The 6,000-nt window shown below is 46.2% G+C and overlaps 1 protein-coding gene across 1 annotated transcript in view; it reads right to left on the bottom strand.

Moving 5' to 3' along the window:
* Positions 1-1,898: 1,898 nt before the first annotated feature.
* pudp (pseudouridine 5'-phosphatase) overlaps positions 1,899-6,000 on the bottom strand; it is a 312,024-nt gene continuing 307,922 nt past the window's right edge. The window contains exon 5 of the mRNA XM_079582082.1: positions 1,899-1,915. The gene's annotated coding sequence lies outside the window, so the exon portion shown is untranslated. The remainder of the gene's footprint in view (positions 1,916-6,000) is intronic.

Raw genomic sequence — 6,000 nt, 5'->3', positions numbered from 1 at the left:
TTTTACCATATACTTAAGGACAAAACAAATTCTATTCCAATAACAGAAAATTAAAAAATCAAAGATTGCTCCTTTAAGCTGCCACATTAGTTTCACAAACCACACCTGTTATTAAATCTATGGTGCAAACTGTGCATCAACAGAAGCAAAGGGAATATGATTAATCAGGACTGAACCAGGGCGAGACCAGGGATAAACCAGGGCGAGACCAGGGATAAACCAGGGCGAGACCAGGGATAAACCAGGGCGAGACCAGGGATAAACCAGGGCGAGACCAGGGATAAACCAGGGCGAGACCACGGATAAACCAGGGCGAGACCAGGGATAAACCAGGGCGAGACCAGGGATAAACCAGGGCAAGACCAGGGATAAACCAGGGCGAGACCTGGGATAAACCAGGGCGAGACCAGGGATAAACCAGGGCGAGACCAGGGATAAACCAGGGCGAGACCAGGACTAAACCAGGGCGAGACCAGGACTAAACCAGGGCGAGACCAGGGATAAACCAGGGCGAGACCAGGGATAAACCAGGGCGAGACCTGGGATAAACCAGGGCGAGACCAGGGATAAACCAGGGCGAGACCACGGATAAACCAGGGCGAGACCACGGATAAACCAGGGCGAGACCAGGGATAAACCAGGGCGAGACCAGGGATAAACCAGGGCGAGACCAGGGATAAACCAGGGCGAGACCAGGGATAAACCAGGGCGAGACCAGGGATAAACCAGGGATAAATGAAGAACTAAACCCGGTTTAAACCAGGACGGAACTAGATCTAAAATCTCCAAAGCCACACTCATAAATCCATAAAACTAGCATTGTAAAGGGAGAGTTTTAGTCTGTTTTCACTCTCTAAAATCTACTTTTTGGAGTTTTTAATCATGTTGTTTTGCTATTTCCTTGTCAAAAACAAGTGTTTTCTGGCTTCATTCACGCAGTTCTCAGTAATCCTCCTGCAGCGCCCTCTCCCTGTAAACGACTTGTGCCCATGTGATGTATTTTATGTCATAGTGTCAAACAGGAAGTGCTCGACGTCTGTAATGTGATTCCTTTTCATTTATAAAACAGCTCTTTTGTTTTGTCTGTAGTAAGGCAGGAGAGGAGAAAAAAGGAAGTGCCCGACGTGTCTGCTCTGCCCCTGTAGAGAAAACAAACCCCCCCCCCCCGAGCGTCCGAGCAGAACTTATTTCTGCCCTGAATGGACCCCAGGAAGAGTAGTCTTTGCGTTGGTAAAGACTAATGGGGATCCTTAAATAAAGAAATCCTTAAATAAAGAAGCTTTGAAAAAGGGACTTCCTTCTAATAAAAGAGCTATAAAATCTCAACATTGACCAGAGCTGTGGAAAGAGAAAGATGAAGTTTCCCCAAAGCCACTCATGTGTGTTTAGTAAAAGCAGCTAGTGGGGTGAGGGGGGCGGCAGCTGTGAGTAAGAATTATTTTTTTTCACTTCATGCTTCAATTCGAGGAGGTGTAATGTGTGTAATTTGCGCTCCCTTCAAGCGCCGGCTGAATTCTTGGCGCCGCAGCGGCCGTAATAACCGTAATACTCCTCGGCTTTCGCAGAAACGAGTGGGAAATGACCTTTATTTCAAAAGTACATGCGTTTGCCAGGCAGAGACGCGACAGGTGGAAGTGTCCAAGCGGAGATTCTTACTTCCTCTAAACCAGGCTTTTGCTCCACTTTAGGAGCTTTACCGGCTTGGACTCAAGATTTTTAAGATTTGAACCCAAAAAACAAGGCATTTACATTTTAGTTTTTACAGATTTTTTACAAGATCCAAAATCCCCTCTGAAAAAATCAATTTTGTTAGATTTTGTCGCTGAAAATATCAGTAATCTTGACCTTGCAATACATTTCTTCTCATATTTATATCAGAAATGTTATCTCTACATTCGTTTTTTCCCCTGTTCACCTGCAGCGTCTCGCCTTAGAAACATTTGTACAGGTATAGGGCCAGATCTTGTGGTTCTTAGCGCAGGCTGTAGAGCAGACGACTGCGCAGACGGGTGGTGCTCCTTGCAATCTTTAGTGTCATACCTGACGCAAAAAGCGGGCAGGACAAGAGGTGGTCGACAGACTCACATTGCGATGTTGTGGCGCCGCCCCCTCCCCAGAAACAGCCTGGTTTCTTTAATTAACTTGGCGTTATCACAGGAGGAATATCTAACTGTAGAAAGTTTAACAAAAGTAGAAACCAGGCTTTACAGTTGTTTAAAACGTGTGTAAAGTGCAATACCTTCGAATGGCGGCTCCTGCTTGGCGGTCACAGAACTGTGAACTGCCATCGGGTTAAGGTGCATTTGACCCGTCCCTCGCCCCGTGCCACCGCCCGAGCGGTGGGCAGTGGCAGTGCTGCGCCCGGGGACCCATCTCCAGATGTGGAGCCAGGCTGGTGGAAGCAGCAGTGGAGGGAGAAACCAGAGTCTCCGGAGGAAACCTACGCAGGCACAGGGAGAACATGCGAACTCAGAAACAGAAAGACCTTCTCGATGTGAAGCACGAGCGCTAACTGGGTACCGTTTTTTTTCGATACCACTACTTTAACGATACCAGCTTTTCGGTTCCGGTGCCTTAACGGTACTTTTTTCGATACCTATGTTATTTTAATTCAATAAAAATAACGTGTATTAAAAGTATCATTCAGGAAAGAGACCGAAACAGCACAACAGAGGCTCCACAGGAGCAGCAGCGTCGCCTCCTCGTGTTTTGAGCAGAATTTCCACTTAAGCCGAGATAAAAGGACGTTTTTACCTCCGTTTTTACCTCGTTTTTACCTCCTGAGCTGCAGAGTCAGATCCACATCAGGACACAGTTTCTTTCAGCTAAACTTCTCTAAACTCACTGCACTTTGACGAAGCGAAAGCTCCAAACGTCAAAGATCCTCACATGGTGTGAGCCTCACTCTGACACTCAGCATTTACCAAAACAAAGTCTAACACAGAGTGAGCCTCACTTTCTATAAACCAGCCTAGATATTCCCGTCTCTGCAGCTGCTGTAAAGCTGTAACAACAGCACATAAGCTCCGCCCAACAGCACGTAAGCCCCGCCCAACAGCACGTAAGCCCCGCCTCCTCCTGTCGCTAAAGGTAAACACGTCTTTCTTTTTGTCACTGCTTGGTTTTGCTTTTCAATTTGCCTAAAAACTAAAGTTTCTTATTCAGTCCTGGTTTAGTCCTGGTTTAGTCCTGGTTTAGTCCTGGTTTAGTCCTGGTTTAGTCCTGGTTTAGTCCTGGTTTAGTCCTGGTTTAGTCCTGGTTTAGTCCTGGCTCAGTCCTGACACAGACCGCGGCTCTGCCGTCTCTATTACAGAAGTTTAGTAGTTGTAGCTTCACCAGTTCATGCTCCAGTTCTGGCGTCTGTGAGTCTGAAGAGGCCTGTGTGAGTTAGAGCTTTAAGGTGGAGCTTTTCTTCGCTCCATTTGTGCTGAAGTGGCTCATTATCTGCACATACATATATTTTTTAGACTCAATGCGGGTCTGGAGAGTAAGAGAACTGAAAACTGGCACCGAAAGAATTTTATTTTTTCGATACCCCCTCTGACCGGAGCTTTTCGGTCGGTACCAAGTAGGTACCGTTTAACCGTGCCCATCCCTAGAGCTAACTGGGCTCTGTGCCACCGAGCTGCCCATCTCCGTGACAACGCCTGGAGATAAGTCCTGTCAGATACCAAGAAGATTCAGGGTTGAGGAAAACGAATAGTCGCCGAGACGACCTGGAGACTGGCCTTATCTCCAGGGGACGTCTCGAAGACCAGCAGTGACTCGAGTCTCCAGCGAGTCTCCAGGCCGGTGAGACAGACTCTCCCCGTGGGAATGCTCCTCTGGTCTGCCCTGTGTCCTCTCGTCGGCGCCTATAGCTCCTGTATTATATGGAATTAGGCTGAAACGCTCTGGGAATAAAACAACTCCTTACCTTGACCTCGGAAAGTGGCGCTTTTTAAAAGTCAAAAGAAGTGTAATGTATGCGCTTCACTTTGTCGCCGCTCGCTCTATTATTAGAACAGCCCGCCCTCCATAACCTTGAGTTTTCCCACCGGCTTAAATCACTGATGGGAACTTTTACAAAACGTCACGATGAAATTGAGTATTTAAAGCCAGTGAATATCTATTTCATTACGAGCGTTCGAAGGCGAGACGCTGCAGGTGAATGAGGACAGAAAATTAAATGTAGAGACATCAATTTGAAGCTCCAGCTGTAGGTTTAAGTAAGTAAGAATGAGGAAAAATGACACTTAAGCACGAAAATGACAAATTGCCAAATGTTTTCAGCGACAAAATCTACATAATGAAACCAGAGAGTTTTGCTTTGTCCAGTCCTGAAGTTAATAATGGGTAAAAATGAGAGAGAAAAAAGCATTTCCTCCAGTTTAGTTTTAGCCACATCTAAAAGCAAAAGTGGTCAGTCTTTTTTGGCGTTTTCAGCTTGTGTCTGGCTCGAAGGAAGGAGGAAAGAAAGGAAGGAAGAAAGGAAGGAAGGAAGGAAGGAAGGAAGAAAGGAAGAAAGGAAGGAAGAAAGGAAGGAAGGAAGAAAGGAAGGAAGAAAGGAAGGAAGGAAGAAAGGAAGGAAGCAGGAAAGGAAGGAAGGAAGGAAGAAAGGAAGGAAGGAAGGAAGAAAGGAAGGAAGCAGGAAAGGAAGGAAGGAAGGAGGAAAGAAAGGAAGGAAGGAGGGAAGGAAGGAAGGATGGAGGAAAGAAAGGAAGGAGGAAAGAAAGGAAGGAAGGAAGGAGGAAAGAAAGGAAGGAAGGAGGGAAGGAAGGAAGGATGGAGGAAAGAAAGGAAGGAGGAAAGAAAGGAAGGAAGGAAGGAGGAAAGAAAGGAAGGAAGGAGGGAAGGAAGGAAGGATGGAGGAAAGAAAGGAAGGAGGAAAGAAAGGAAGGAAGGAAGGAGGAAAGAAAGGAAGGAAGGAGGGAAGGAAGGAAGGATGGAGGAAAGAAAGGAAGGAGGAAAGAAAGGAAGGAAGGAAGGAGGAAAGAAAGGAAGGAGGAAAGAAAGAAAGGAAGGAAGGAAGGAGGAAAGATAGGAAGGAGGAAAGAAAGAAAGGGAGGAAGGAGGAAAGAAAGGAAGGAGGAAAGAAAGAAAGGAAGGAAGGAGGAAAGAAAGGAAGGAAGGAGGAAAGAAAGGAAGGAAGGAGGAAAGAAAGGAAGGAAGGAGGAAAGAAAGGAAGGAAGGAGGGAAGAATGGAAGGAAGGAGGGAAGGAGGAAAGAAAGGAAGGAGGAAAGGAAGGAAGGATGGAGGAAAGAAAGGAAGGATGGAGGAAAGAAAGGAAGGATGGAGGAAAGAAAGAAAGGAAGGAAGGAGGGAAGGAGGAAAGAAAGGAAGGAGGAAAGGAAGGAAGGAAGGAAGGAGGAAAGAAAGGAAGGAAGGAGGGAAGGAGGAAAGAAAGGAAGGATGGAGGAAAGAAAGAAAGGATGGAGGAAAGAAAGGAAGGATGGAGGAAAGAAAGGAAGGAAGGAAGGATGGATGGAGGAAAGAAAGAAAGGAAGGAAGAAAGGAAGGATGGAGGAAAGAAAGGAAGGATGGAGGAAAGAAAGGAAGGATGGAGGAAAGAAAGGAAGGAAGGAGGGAAGGAGGAAAGAAAGGAAGGAGGAAAGGAAGGAAGGAAGGAGGAAAGAAAGGAAGGAAGGAGGGAAGAAAGGAAGGAAGGAGGGAAGGAGGAAAGAAAGAAAGGATGGAGGAAAGAAAGGAAGGATGGAGGAAAGAAAGGAAGGAAGGAAAGAAAGAAAGGAAGGATGGATGGAGGAAAGAAAGAAAGGATGGAGGAAAGAAAGAAAGGAAGGAGGAAAGAAAGAAAGGAAGGAAGAAAGGAAGGATGGAGGAAAGAAAGGAAGGTAGGAAGGTGGAAAGAAAGGAAGGAAGGAGGAAAGAAAGGAAGGATGGAGGAAAGAAAGGAAGGATGGAGGAAAGAAAGGAAGGAAGGAAGGATGGATGGAGGAAAGAAAGAAAGGAAGGAAGAAAGGAAGGATGGAGGAAAGAAAGGAAGGATGGAGGAAAGAAAG

This window comes from Gobius niger (assembly GCF_951799975.1).
Source record: "Gobius niger genome assembly, chromosome: 23".
NCBI classification, from domain to species: domain Eukaryota; kingdom Metazoa; phylum Chordata; class Actinopteri; order Gobiiformes; family Gobiidae; genus Gobius; species Gobius niger.
Note: the sequence above shows the minus strand (reverse complement) of the source record. Positions and strands in the feature narration are given on the sequence as shown.